Source organism: Camelus bactrianus, chromosome 4 (assembly GCF_048773025.1).
Source record: "Camelus bactrianus isolate YW-2024 breed Bactrian camel chromosome 4, ASM4877302v1, whole genome shotgun sequence".
NCBI classification, from domain to species: Eukaryota; Metazoa; Chordata; class Mammalia; order Artiodactyla; family Camelidae; genus Camelus; species Camelus bactrianus.
In genome coordinates, this window is record NC_133542.1 from 87313120 (window position 1) to 87328399 (window position 15280).

The following is a 15280-nucleotide window of genomic DNA, read 5'->3' on the forward strand; positions in this document are numbered from 1 at the left end:
GGGAGTCCCTGGTCTTCTGTTGCTGCTGCTACAGCTAGAGCTAGACTCTGGATTGGAACTCTGGCAGCAAAGGAATCTTGGAAATGTAGTTTCCTGCCCCTGGAATCCAGAGCAAAGCTTAGAAAGACAGGAGTGGTGATGGATACCAACAGAGAATGCTTGGCATACTCCCATCTTCTTTTTTTCTCTCCTACACTCCATATCCAAACACATTAGGGAATTCTTGAAAGTCTTACTTCAAAATATAAGTTGAGTAGGATCATTTCTTACCACTTTCTTTTGTTGGTACTCTGATGTGAACCTGGCTTTTCCTTCATGTGGATTATTACAGTAGCTTCCAACTCCTCTCATTCCATTTCCACTTGCTCCCTGCAGTCAATCCTCAACACAATGGCCAGAGTGAAACTTTTCAATGTAAATTAGATCATACCCTTTCTCTTCTCAAAACTCGGCAATGGATTCCCATTTCATTAAAAGCCAGAGTTCTTACCAACATGATCTAAGCCACCATTAGCTCTGACCTCATTGTCACTGTCATTTACTGTGATCTGGCTAGACTGGCCTCCTTGCTGTTCTTCAGACTTTCTAATCCACTCTCACCTCAGGGCCTTTGCACTGGCCATCCTCCATCTGAAACTATATTTCCTTAGAGATTCACACAGTTAACTGCTACATGTCCTTAAGTCTTTGCTTTCCTTTCTCAGGAAAGCTCACTCTGACCATCCTATTTACTATTTACTATTGTATCTCATTCTTACTACCTCTTAGCCGTGTAGGACATTTGGTCCTGCCCCCACAGTTGGTAAGACATTTGGTCCACACCAAAATGTCATAGATATTTTGTTATTTCCAAAATATCTATGAGACATTTGGTCCTTGATGTTTGGTCCTGTCCAAAACCATTTGGCATGAACCAAATATGCTCATAGACATTTTGGATACAACCAAATATCAAGGACTTTCGGCGTGGACCAAATGTTTTATGGATGTCTTGGACAGGACCAGATGCCTGCTAACCCCTCTCAGAACTTATGACCTCTCTCGCCTTGTTCTACTGTTGCTTTTTTAAAATTTTAAATAGTACTTACATCTTCTAACATACTCTATGATTTACTAACGTATTATATTTCTTGTTTATTGTTATCTATGCCCACTAGTCTATAACATCCATGGGGAGAGAGATCTTTATTTATTTTGTACACTGATTTATCCCAAGCATCTAACCTAGTGACCGCCACATAGTGAGTGCTCAATGAATGTTTGTTGAAGTGAATATGTGAACTGTTGGTAGGACTGGGACACTAATCCATGCTGGAGACATGGAGAGCAAATGGCCTACAGGTTTTCAGAAATCTTTGTTCCTATCCTGTTGTTATATAAGTGAAACTGAAAACCTCCTAGTAGGGACTTCTGTGAGGAGCTGTATTGACTGGTCTGGGCACATGGGAAATATCTGAGAAGACAGAAATATTTTATATCTTGATATGGGTGGTATTCAGAAGAAAATTCATTGGGTTGTACACTTAAGATTTGTATATGTGAAAATATTTAAGGCTTCAATGAATGAAAATGAAACCTATGTGAAATTGAGGAACACTATGAGGGCTTCCCTATGAAGAGTTCTCATGTTGTCATATTATGGGAGACGGACGTGGGAGACTTTCTAAACCTATGCAGGGAGGGAGATAAAGATTCTTGACCACAGCATCTCTTCTTTTTTACTAGCTTTGGCATTAAGACCTGATTGTATTTTTTCTTTTCTCCCAACCCCAAGTAAAACTAAGTTGCTTCTCAGTCATTGAATTGTATTTTGTTTTGGAGTGTTGCACTTTGGCTAAATGAGATGCGTGCACGTTTGCGTGGACATGTGTGTGTGTATAGGAGCAGCTACACTTGTTCGTATAGTACAGAGAGCAAGCAGGCCAGTTATTTTGTGCCACTGTCATTTCCCTGGCCTTGAAATAAATGAGTTTATTTAGATTTCTAGAAATGAAACTGCCTATTTGACATCTTATAGCTGTTTGGGGTCCTTTGGGATTTGAGCTTTTTACAAATATTTGCCCTGTATGTGAAAACTTCAGGGAGGAGCAGAGCATAAATAAAGTTTGAAAAAAATGAAACGTAACTAAATGCTAGATTTTATTTTCTTTTATTATTTTATTTTATTTTTCTAACTGCTAGATTTTAAATTAACGTCCATCTATTTCTGGAAATCCTTTAAGTTCTCCATTGGCCTTATCTGCAAAATTTCCTATATTTAAAAACAATTTTTCTTTTTCTATTTTCTTTTAACCCACTCAATGTAAAAAAAAAAAAAAGAAAAAATCGAGTTATGGCCGCTGCATTTTTCCATTGTTCAACAGTGTTGCACAAAATTCCATAAAAGCTTTTCATTCTTGAAGATCATTTTCAGCTTTCTTATCTGTAGAATCAGACACCGTCAGTGCTGGGAAAGCAACTCCAGAGTGAGAAATGATCAAGCAGTGACTTGGCAATTCTTCTTACACCCTGTTTGGTACCTGGAGAATGTTGTTAATGCGGCAAGGGATCAGTTTCTCGGCTGAATATGCGCTTGAAATATGCTTTAATTAAAACACGATCATGATACGGGTTAGGTTTCCCTTTCTGAAAGAAAAATCGTGTGCTGTTTTCTTCGTCTGCTTTTGAGAATGTTGTGTTAGTCAAATAGGGGGCAGTATGCTTGGGAAAACTTGGACGTGCTTCTGGCGCATCACTCTGCCTTAACCTCCTCTGAATTTGACCCATTTATGAATAAAAATAAATCTTACTCTCTCTTGGTAATTCATGACAGCCTCCCCAGAGTCTTGATTAGCGAGGGAGCAGGAGGAATTCTCTATTTCCTTCGTAGGGAAACGAAGTCCACACCATCACTGCCTTCCTGGGTCTGTTTCCAGCCCACGTAGGTATGATTCCCACCAGAACTGGTTCGGAAAAAGGCTGTTGCCTACTTTCACCTCCTAGTTCGCCAAAGGAGAAAAGAGAGAGACAAAAGGAAAACCAGCATCTTATTATCCAAAGGCTGTTCTTTCTTCACTGCTTAATTTTGAGACACCCCACTAGTCCTAATGTTTACTGGCTGAGCTCACCTATTTAAAATAAAAATCCCTTCACAGAAATGGTTCTGTGCCATAGAGGTAGTGAAAGAGCCTGTGCTTCTCCCAGGTAGTTCTAGAAAATTGTTGCCTGGAGGGCGGGAAACATTCACAACCTTTCTGGGGTCCAGGCGGGTCCCCCCCGGGGCAGTGAATTACCGCCCAGGTCCGTGGAAGAAACGCCCCGTGGGCAGAGATGCTCAGGCTGCTGATGTTTTTAAACGCTTTTGTGGAGGGAAAATGATTTGCAAGTGTTTGGCAAATAAAAGCTCTGTGTAGCTCCTTGTCACTTTCGAAGTCAACTTTAGCCTCCTAAAACGTGCGTGTTTACGAGAACGGAAAAGCTTTACGTGGCCCGATGCTCTAGAAGAGCTCCGTGATGCTCTGTGTGCAAAGGTTGAACGGAAGGACTGAGAAGCGAAGTCTTATGTTCTGTAGTCACGATTCATTGGAGACCCAGAAAAATGGGGTTAAATCCAGAGGAAAGCAAGCGGAGAGCCTCTTAAAGGTGAATTTACTTGATCTCACCATTTTGGCTGCCTTTGGGCGGGTCCCTGCGCAGGCATTTTTGCAGCTGAGCGGTCGGGGCGGGTGGGAGGGCGGATGGCTCCTCCGTGTGCTCCCCCAGCCTGGAAAAGCCTGGAAAAGCCTGGAAATCTGTAAGCAGACCCGTGAGAAAAGGCAGCCCTTTTAAGTAGGTTCAGGCCCAAAGTGAATGTGTTCAATCAATTATTAAACACAAGACGGTGGAAATTAACTGAGTAGAGATTACTCAGGCAACCAAAGTCCTGCGTTAGAGCTGAAGAATCTACTACAAACTCACATCAGTAAGTCACAGATAAGTTAGATAATTGGGTCATTTAAAAAAACTGATCTCACAGACCAATAATATAAATGAAAAATATTTAGAAAGCTAATTCTTTCATTTTAGAAAAAAAGGGCACTGGGTCAGTCACTGAAGCTTTCCTACCATACAGTTTCCCAGGTCTTCTGGTGACAGAGCTGAGACCAGTACTCGGGTCTCCCCGACTCCCGTTGGAGGGCTCTGCCCCCATCAGTCATTTGACCCAAACTTCACACAAAGCCCTGCAAAGAGAATTCCTGATACCCAGAACCCAGCATCTCTGATGATGCCTGTCCTTATCCTTGTCCGTTTTCCCTTCACCTTGACCTTCAGGAGACCTTTGTAACCTCTTTTCTCCTTCAAATATTTCTTTAAAATTGGGGGGTTGTTGGGAGTAGAGAGGTAAGGAGAAAAGAATTCAGAGCATTTTAGAGCTGGTAGGGAGCTGGAAGGGGACATTCATTTGTTTTCTGGCCTCCTTTATAGATGAGAAAAAAAAAAAAAGAATTGTTTCTAGAAAAGATCTTTCAAATGTGGACTCTGATTCAGTCAGGTCTGGGGTAGGGCCTGAGATTCTGCATTTCTACCAAGCTCCTGGGTAGTTCTGATCCACAGAGCACACTTTTGAATTTGAAGGGAGTGGATCCAGGGGCTAGCTTCAGGTTATACCCTAGTTAATGGTTGCTCCAGTGACCGTAGTGAATATCAGTTCATTTCAGATGGTTCAGACCCATGCAACTTTAAGCCAGCTTCTGAATCTCCGAGTTATATTTTTCTCATCTATAAAAAATACAGTTTTATGGGATTCATGACTCTTTTGGCTAGCCAGTGAGGATAGCAGAGTCTTCGTACAGACCTATATTCACAAAGTAAAGCAGTATATAGGAAAAATATTGAATTGGGAGCCAGGAGCCCCTGGGTGATCTAGCTACGTGACCAAAGTAAGCACTTTAGGCTTAGTTTCCGTCCCTGAAATGAGAGGTTGGCCTGGGTCATGTTTTAAGATCCCTTCTTTTTTTAGACAGCGTTCTTCTGAGCACACAGGAAAATACAGTAAGAGTTAGCACTTGCCATGTGCCAAGCAGTATTTTTAAAAGCTTTACATAAAGTATTATTTTATTGTTACTGCAACCGTGTGTTATCATCCCTACTTGACAGATGAAGACGCTGAAGGCTGGAGAGTCTCAAGGTGATGCTCTTATAAGTGGAAGAGCTGAGACCCGGGTAATATGGCTACAGCCTGTGCTCTCTCTGACCCAGGTGACAGAGTCCCTAGTCATAGGTCACCTTCACATGTATTATTAGAACCAACTAGCTATATTGTGAGTCGTCACAATCAACATCGTCACCTCCATCTTACGGGAGGTGAGAAAACCGAGATTCACATAAGTAGCAAATAGAGAAGCCAGGATTTAAATGGAGTCTGTTGGCAAAGGATGTGCAAAGCTCCCTCCTATAGTGTCTCTGACCCTCAAACCTGCAGCTCTACCTACGAACATCAAACTCACACAGAGATGTGGGAAAGCTCAGTCTCAGCTGGTGAGCCTGGCAGAGATAGCGTCCACCAAGTATTTCTAACGGTTGGTGGCTGGTATGAAAAACTAAGCATAAATTGATTTTCTAAATTGATTTATCATCCACTAAACTTGCTATAGGTGTTCGTTAAATGTTCTAATATAGATGTAGCTACTTTGGGGTTTTCCTATGTAGAAAACCTATGTATTTCATTTATAAATAATAAAAGTTTTGGGCTTTTTTACTTCTAAAAAAAAAAAAAGATCCACCACTTGGAATATAGTGTTCCTGGTTTAAATAAGTATAATGATTTGGAATTGTGATGTCTTTATTTATGGCCTATATTAATGGTCCATTTCGTGCCAAGTTCTTGAGCAAAAACAAAGATCCGTAATTACGCATATTTCTATGGGAAAATTCGTCCAGCTCCTTCAAGAACATAAGGGGTGAGGGGAAGATGATGGCATTTGTAGGCTTGTAACATTCCAGTGACTGGGAGTATTCTGAGGTTATACATTTTAGTCCTGTCACCCAAGTTGAATAACCTAATCTTTGGATGTGATCCTATGGGATCATCACAGGTCCCTTAATTGTGAATTATTCCAGTGTTAACCTGCAGTCACTGTGTGCTCTGGGGGGGTCACAGCACACAGACATCTTTGACTATCTCATGAGGTGAGGACTCCCACAATTAACTTGTTTCTTCAAAAAAAGAAAAATCAGTATTTGGACATCTAAGACACTTTCCTGCCTCATAGAGAATTATGTAACCTTCCAAGAATGGCTGGATATCCTTTACCTTTCCTAGTGATATGTTCCACGTGTATGACAGATAGCATCTTTACAAGAGACATTTATTTCAGTCAATTTCGTTTTGTCCTCACAGGAGCCTGGAGAAGTGGGTTACCTCCCCCCCCTACTTCTGTAAAGGAGGAATCAAGGCTCCCAGCAACCAGGGGTCACTTGCGTTGCGACCCCATCAGGACTACAGTTCAGGCCCTCTGGTTTCTTGTCCCGCGCTTTCTTCACTCGACCAAGTCCATAATTCTAACATCCTACAAATGTCCTGTGAAAACGTCCACATGAAATATGTGCTCTTTTCTAAGTCTGTTTACTTCTGACCCTGTGGAAAGATTTGAGAGACATTAGTAACTTCTTTTTTTATTTTCTCAAGTCCCTGTGAAGAAATGACTGTATCTGCAGTGCTTCTTTTCTGGGCTCTGGAAGGAATCCAGAGCTGTCACTGTGTTTTCCATTTGGCACATTTTCAAGAATCTCGTTGCTGTTTCCTGGAGGTCGCCCTGCAGAACTCCATCGAGTGCCTCTGACAGGTTGGCCGAGGCAAGAACTCAGGCATCCTGGAGCCTTGAAACAGACAGAAAAGGCAGGTCGGGGGTGCAGGTGCACCCTGCTTTGTGCAGCTCACTCTGAGACAAGGGATGAGCCCCCAGAGAGACTGCTTTTCAAAAGCAGATAACTCCCTCTGATTTGTCATGGAACTTCAAAATAGTAAATGAACCTAGTGAATTTTTAAAATAGAATTCAACTTCGGAAAAAAACATTCAGCTTGACTTTCTTTAAACAGTCATTCATCACAGGTTTGAAAGACAGCACTAAAAAGAAACAAGGAAACTTTCAGAAGAAGGCTGATGATGAGTGAGCCTCTGTATCCCAGAATTTGAATTGTCCCATGTCCCCAAGAACTTGCAGTTCTTAGGAGCCCAGCCAGAAAAGACCAAGGAGATACCAGGAGTCCCAGCTTTGCAGAAGCTTCATGAAATCAATACTTCCAAAGAAGTTTGCAATGGAGGCTGTTGCCTATGATCTTTCTGAAGCAAGTCAAGGAAGTGAAACTTTAGAAGGTAATTAATGGGTGAAGTCTGAATATTCTGAGGGTGATTCAACCACTGTTACCCCATTTTAAAAAAGCACCTGCAGTCCTCATAATCCTCCCAAGTTTAAGTTGATCAAAGTGGAAAAGAAGAGGAGACAGCCTTGCCTGGGCATTTTTACTTAGAAGAGCCTAAGTTTGAAGCAATTTTTATGTGCGAAGCGTGTTCCTGATAATTTGAGCAGGTGCTTGGTCCCTCCCGTCTCTCTCCTTTCTCTTTTGTATTTTTTTAAAAAAATTATTTATTTATTTTTGGCAGGGAAGGTAATTAGGTTTACTCATTTATTTATCTTTAGAGGAGGCACTGGGGATTGAACCCAGGACCTTGTATATGCTGAGCATGCGCTCTATCACTTGAGCTGTACCCTCCCCTACCTCCTTTCTTTTGTATGTTAACAACCATTTGAAAGGCTTTGGAAGAGCCTGTTATTTAAGGATTCCTCTGAGCAATTCCAGAACTCTGAAGCTGGAAGAGAATCTAGCAACCCCTCTGTGCCTTTCACAAGTGTGGAAAACCCAAGAGCCAGGACTTAGAACCCCTGTGCGCACTGTGCTCACGTGCTGGGCAGACAGAGCTCAGTCTCCCGGGTGCTGGCGCCTCTTTTCTGCTCCTCCCCTCCCTTCTGCCCTCAGGAAGAACCTGGTCTTCAGAATCTCTCTGTGTAAGAGCGAGCCCCCAAGGAGAACATCTGGGTACTTAGCCGACTCCAAATTCAGGTATCCAGGTGACCAGGAAGTTCCCTTCCGTGTGCCTTTTCCACTAGCACAATGACATCTTTCCCATGGCTGTCCTCACAAATTACCACCAACTTGGTGGCTTAAGACAATAGAAATTTATTCTGTCCCAGTTGGAAGGGCCAGAAGACCAGAATCAAGGTGTCGGCAGAGTCGTGCTCCCTCCACGAACTCTGAAGGGGATCTTTCCTTGGTTATTCCCCTTCAGATGGTTCCAGGAGTTCCTTGATCTCTGCTTCCCTGGTCACATGGCCTTCCCCTCACTGACTGCGTAGTTCTCTTTTTCTTCCCTCACAGGCACACCTGTCATTGGGTTTAGGGCCAGCCCACCCAATCCAAGATGATTTTCTCCCCTCCAGATCCAGATGCTGAATTACCTCAGCAAAGATCCTTTTTCTAAATAAGATCCCAGTCCCAGTTTCCAGGAGTTAGGACGTGAGACTGTCTTTCTGGGGAGGAGGGGCACCGTCCAATCCACTACAGTACGCATGTAAATAAACTCTCGGAAATAGCCCTGAATCCTCAGTGTAAACACAATACACTCCATATTTGTGTTTCCCAGGGCAAGTTTCTTGCACCTAGTTTTGAAGAGTTATTTTCTACATGAGTTTCACGGGTTTGAAAATTTGGTATAGCAAAGCCAAGCAGTAAGCATCCTTTTGGGCTTTGTTTTGCTCTGTTTTTGTTTCTTTGCTTGTTTACATGTGCGATTTCTCAGAACCTTTAAGAAGCCGATGCGCGTCGTGGCTTTTCAGAAATGGGAGGCAGTGCATGGCGTTTCCCAGGTGAGTATGGTTTTGAACTCTTTGTCTCGGTTTTCCAGAAAGCAGGACTTAAGACAAGGCTTAACTGCAAGCTTTCCACTGGGGGTGATTATCCAGGGACACAGAGTGAAGGCCAGGGCGCATCACAGACAGATGGAAAGCGGTGTCAGGTGGGTCCTGGATCTGGCTACCTCTGAGGCTGTTGGTGGCCCGATCCCACGAGACAGCTCAAAGAGCTGGAGGAAATGGATCGGGGGTCTTTCTACTGGGGAGGACGAGGGGGCAACAGTTCTCCACTGGCTTCCATCACCATGAGTCAAAGTTTCCCTTCCCCACCTGTGCAGCCTCTGCAAGTCGCAGTGCCTAGCAGGTCCTCACCACGTCCCCTGCCTTTGTGCAGCATCGGCACCTGCAGGAAGTGGGTCAGTGCCTGCACAGGAGCAATCACACCATAGCTTGAGAGACAGCAGAGGCCGAGAGAATCTGAAACTGTGCTTGAGGGGTGTCTGATATGCTCCTGGAGCCATTAATTGGAGAACATTCCATAAAACAAGGGCTTCATGGAAGGCTCTCTGAGAAACCAGTTTCAGTGTTCAATTGCTCTGATGTGTTATTTCATTTACAGACGCACTGGAAAGCACGTTCCTAGAGCTAATTTAATTTGAACTTTATTTGTGTTCATATCTGCTGACTGCATGCTCTGAAAACGAGAAGATTTCTTAAGGTGTGGAATACTTCCATTCTGGCTCATTCAGCCGATATGGTAAATATCATCTTACCAATAGAGAAGGGCGAAAGAATACACCAGCAGTTTCTTATCTAGCCCAGTGGGAGGGAGAAAGAAAAAAGAGGAAGCGAAAGAAAGAGCATTACCCAGTATAAATTTTGGGACAGTTACATTAAACAAAAGGATCAGAAAATGGAAATGTATTCCTTTGAAATGACTGTAATCAGCAGAATGTTGAGGCTGAGAGGAAAGTAATGATGGAGAACAAGGCAGGCGAGAGTGTTCATTTTCTCTGATGATGAAGGGTATACAGTCACATTTGGAAGAGGAAGGTCAAATACTGCAGAGGTGCTGATTTTCAAGAAACCCACTCTGCTTGCCGGAGTCCGTTTTATGGATAGATGGTCAGCATGAAGGAGGTGTGAGTCACAGTGAGCCTGTGTCCTCTCCCCGGCAGCACACAGCTAGCATGTCATCCAGACAAAGCCAGGAAGGTAAGAATTAGCGGGAAACCCCAAGACGGCAATATTGATTCAATCTGGCGTTGGTGTTGCCATCAATGAAACAAGCTGGAATCATGGGCGTAGAGAGGGAGGAGGCAGAATGGGCTGTTGGAGGATGGGGCAAAGTTGCAGTGGGTCAATTGTGGGGAAAAGTCTGTCCTTTTTAAGATTCCAGAATTTTTTTTTTTTTCTCCAGTAGAGGATTTAGCCCAGGAGCTTCTACATGCTAAGCACGTGCTCTGCCACTGAGCTATTACCCTCCCCTACCAGAAATGTTCTTTAAAAGCAACAGAACTTGGATTTTGCAGCCAGTTGACTTAAACTGAATTTCTGGATCCTTTGCTTGTGAGCTGTGTAGCTTTGTTATGGTCATTTAGCTTCTCTGGCTCAGTTTTCTCATCTGTAAAATGGAGAGAATAATGTTACGTCATTTAGTGGCAAATAACCAAACACCCTACTCATCCCTAGTTTAAACAATGCCTTCTTCCAGGCAAGAAGGCTCTAGGCATTCCTCCAAACATGTAGCAGAATAACGGATAAGAAAAAGTCATAGTTGAGGCTCAAAAACCACAGAAATATATCTAAAGATCACAAATGGAAAATTAATACAAAGTGCTTCAGGCTCAGAAAAAAGCAGCGTTGGCCAGGAGTTTTTGACCTGGACAGCATTACTACATGCAAAAAAGAAAAAAAAAAAAAAAAAAAAAGGAAGTGGAGGCCAGGCCAATGCCTGGGCCTGGGTGGGATTCAAGGCTACAAATCTATAAGACTAGAGAAGAAAGACATGGTAAAGGTGTAGCCTTTTGATCAGGATCTGAGTCAATTCACCTTCACTCAGTGGCTAAACTCATGATATGGGACAATGGAACCAGGGCCTCAGGGGGTTAGGGAGAGAAAATACAGAAGTCATAAAATTGTATGCTTCTAACAACACAGCCTCAAAATACAAAAAGCAAAAACTGGTATATTTATAAAGAAAACTTGACTAATCCCCCAGAACTCACTGGAATGTTTTATTGTATATAAAAAATGATTTATTGAGCAGACTTCAAATTGATAAAAATACAGAAAATATGAACAGGGCAATAAAAACTTTGTTCTAATAAATGTAGAGACAATCTTACACCCCCCAAATGAAGAATATATGCTATTTTCAAGTATACAGAGGGTATTTATTAAAAATTTACTATGCACAGGTCACAAAGGAATTGTCTGTACATTTCAAATGATAAATGTCATATGAATAATGATTTTCTAATTAAAAGCAATTAAAGTAGAAATGAACAAAAAGAATAAAAAACAGATGTATATTGGGAAACTTAGAAATGTGCTGCCAAATAATTCATGGGTGTATTAGTTTCTTATAGCTGCTGTAACAAATAACCACAAACTTGGTGGCATAACACAATAAAAAGATAGTTTCTCACAGTTCTGGAGGCCAGAAATCTGAAATTAGTATCACTGGACTGAAATCAAAGTGTCGCCAGGGTCATGCTTCTTCTGGAAACTCTAGGGGAAAATTTGTTCCTTGAATCTTCCAGTTCCTGGTAGTTCTGGACATTCCCAGAATGTTAGGATCCTAACAGACACTTTTGGGAGAGAGTGCTAATAGACCGGTGTTGAATATGTCATCACGGTTATTCAACAAACTATGTGTCCCATCCTTCCTTCCACATAAAAGTGGTCCACGTGCAAGTTGGTGTTTTTGGATAGGACTTCCAGGAAAGATTTTTAAAAGGGTCTCACTCAACTGGGAGGCAAGCACCCTTCTCCCTTTTCCCGTATCCTTTGTCTTTCTGTTCAGAATTTGAATGTGATGGTTGAAGCACCAGCAGCCATTTTGTGACCATGAATCAACCTTGAAAGTGTAAGCCAGATGCTAAGAGTAGTGAGCGGAAACATGGAAAGTGCAGAAAGATAGGATAACTGCGTAACCACCTTTGTATGGCTGGGTCATGTACCCTTGGACATTTTTATGTGAGAGAAAAACACACCTCTATCATTTTTAAGCCACTGTCATTTTCGGTTTATATTACTAGTAGCTGAACTTCATCTTAACTGGTATAATGCCTGATAAATGTTTACAATGAAAGCAAAGAAGTGTCATTTTCAGAATAACTTATTCAACACAAGCAGCCTAAACCGAAGGTAGCAAGCCATCAGGCTGCAGGCTGAATCCAAAACCAAGTCAGGTTTTTTTTTTTTTTTCTTTTAAGATGCATTAATTGCCAACATCAGAAAGCTGAGCGATTTCATATAAACATTTGGATTTCTTCTTTAAAATTTAGATGGTTTATCAACATTGGGCCGCACTCCTACCTGGTTTCAGTGGCTGAGTGATGGTTGCCCCCTTGGAATGGGGCCAGGGGTCTTTATTTCAGCAAGATCTCTGCTCACTTGGCTTCTCTCACTTAAGGGAGCCGCTTAGCCCCTCCAGGCAATTAAGTGTGTGGTTTCGAATCTGAGCTAATGACAACTCCCAGGCTAGATTTTTAGCCTTACTTTTGCAGGTTGTTTAAACTGCGTTTCTCAAAGGCATCCTGTATCATTACGTGAAGCTGGGCAGTGGGCACTCCTCCCATTATGCAGGTGAAGGGCTAGGATTATATTTGATAAAACTTTCTGGTGCTCACATTGTCAGTGCAAAGCTAGTTGTGAACCAGAATCCCCCAGGAATCTTTTTTTTTTTTTTTTTTTTTTAAATGCAGCTCCCAAGCTCCATCAGAGTATTTCTGAACCAAAATTCCCTGGGGTGGGTCTAAGAATCTAAGGGGTCTGTGAACCTGCCGACCAGGGTCTGGCAACAATGGGGCCACCTGGTTCCCAGCTGACCTCCTCAGTGTATCACAACCAGCAGTGCCAAAGCCTCGGGACTACTGGCCATCGGGACTATTCCTGAATGATCTAGCTAGCCTTCATCTGTCTGTCTATCAAGTTCTTTCTCCTAGAAGAATCAAGAGGAAGAGGAGAAGTGGAAAAAGAAGGGAAAGGGGAGAGGAGGGTGAAAATAGCCTCCTCCCTCCTTTTGAGAACAAACAAGCAGCAGGAGGTAACCAACCAGGTGGGGAGGAGACACTCAACCGGGTCACGGAAGAGCTGTCAGAAGCCCCTTTGATGGTTAGGCCAAGAGGAGGAAAAACATGCGGAACACAAGCAACCGTCCCCAACCGCTGAAGCCCTGAAGTCAGCAGAGGCTCCTCTCAGATCCTTTCCACAGGTGTTTGTTGAGTGCCTCACGTGGGTGATGGGATAGATCAGTGAACAGCAGCGCCACTCTGTCCATGTCTGGCTCAGGGCCCCAGGGACAGACTGATGACAGTCTCACCGACAGGTAAACTTGTGGTGTCCGGGGGGGATAAACTTACTCTCTAAGAATCTGAGATTCTATCGATGCTAACTGTACCTAATCTGAGAAAAATGATGCCTTCACTGCACTGCAGTCTGAACTGCCTGGTGATGCTTCGAAAGGGTAGACAAACAAACAAACAAAACAACTATACTTAAAGAGACGTGTATTTAAGACATAGAGATACTGGCAGAAAGGGTACGAAGTGTGTGAATACTCAATACAAGGACTATCAGAGCACCCGGATGTTTAAGACAAAATCACAGTTACGTGTGATCCATCTAGCACATTCCTATAGTGAACACGAGAGAAACAGCGAATCAGAAAGGGTAGAAACTCCATTTAAGGTCAAAAGTGGCAAAGAGAACATATTTTAGGATGAAAAACAAATATCCAGTTTTTCTGTGCATCTTTGCACGACTTACTATTTCAGCCCCAGTGGGAAACTTTTAAACCACTTATGTGGGGATCTTTGGCCAGTAATGAACTTTATGTTCACAAGGGAAATCTTTTTTTCCCAACCTGATGTTTTATGGCCTAAGTCATAACTCATTTATTTTTTTCTACCAATGTTCGTTTCAAAAGCGTGTGGGATTCGATCTGTGTTTCCTTAAAATACGGGACGGCCACAAAATCTAGAATTTTTAATTTCTCCTTAACTATCTGACATGAAAAAAAAATGCTTAAAAAGTTTGACCTTGTACAAGGGCAACGTCATTTGAGTTATGGGGGAGGAAAAAAAAATAAAGAACTGAAACACGGCAAAGAAAACCATTGTCCTCTGCACAGTCTCATTTTTTTTTTTTCAAAGTGCTGAAAGTCCCAAACAGTGTGATGATTTAGCTACCAGCTTTCTCCCCAACCAAAATGTCTCTTCTAGCTTGGAATCAAATCTGAGGAGTTTCAAAGGAGATCATTCGCTCTCTGTTTCTCTCTTTGTGTGTGTGTGTGTGTGTGTGTTTGTGTGTGTGTGTGTGTACTTGAGAGGTCTAAGAATTCTGCCATCAATGACTAGTCAGTGGCACTCCTCTTAAGACGAAGTTTTGCGGGGTGATCTTGCCTTTCTGGTACCACGTGTACCCAGGCTCAGCGCCTCACCTGAACAAAGACGGTCCATCAGCTTTGGGATGGGTCCAAACTCTCCATCAGTTCCAGTGGCTTCCTCGTGGTCGTATTGAGTTTCCCCACGCAAGAGACAGGTAGTACGAACCAGAGGAGAAAGGATTCCTTATGCGAGCTCGGAATTTTTCCTTATTTCAGACTTAATGGGAAACCAAAGCCCCGGGCCACGCAGTTCATTGTGGCCAGAAAGAGATTTTCTTTTCCCCTTGCTCCTGCAAGCAGCAAGACAATGCTTGTCATTTCAATAAATCGCTCACTTTCTCTTCTCAGAGAGGAAATAGATCTTAAAGTGTTACGTCTTTCAGGTCCCCCAGACAGAAGCGAGACCTGGGAAGAAAGGAACCTATTTTGGGAGGCTCCCATGAACTCTCTGGGGTTACGAGTACTGTTTAGGAAATGATTGCTCCCTGGATGGTAGCCAGAGGCACAGCTCCCAAGAGCTTCCAAGGGTGGAAGCTGGGGCGATGAGGACCCGAGGGAATGTGACGACGTGCATCTGGGGAGACTGAGTCACGTGGGGGTCAGAGCATGTGACACGGCAGCCAGGGGAACGGGATGTGTTTTGAGGCCAGAATTTGAACTTTTGGTACTTGGTTTCTACAGGCACGATCTCTGCTCAGTCTCCTGTAATGAGAAGGGAGTGACGTGTCCGTCAGTTCTTTGTTGGTACCTAGTGTTTACTTCCCCGGGCACTGGGATTTAGATTTTGATTCAGAAGAT

General features: G+C 42.9%; 1 long non-coding RNA gene across 1 annotated transcript in view; it reads left to right on the forward strand.

Moving 5' to 3' along the window:
- LOC141577548 (uncharacterized) overlaps window positions 1–14544 on the forward strand; it is a 169411-nt gene extending 154867 nt beyond the window's left edge. The window contains exons 2-3 of the long non-coding RNA XR_012506730.1: window positions 6359–7334; window positions 8817–14544. This is a non-coding gene — a long non-coding RNA (uncharacterized LOC141577548). The remainder of the gene's footprint in view (window positions 1–6358; window positions 7335–8816) is intronic.
- The last annotated feature ends 736 nt before the right edge of the window (window positions 14545–15280 follow it).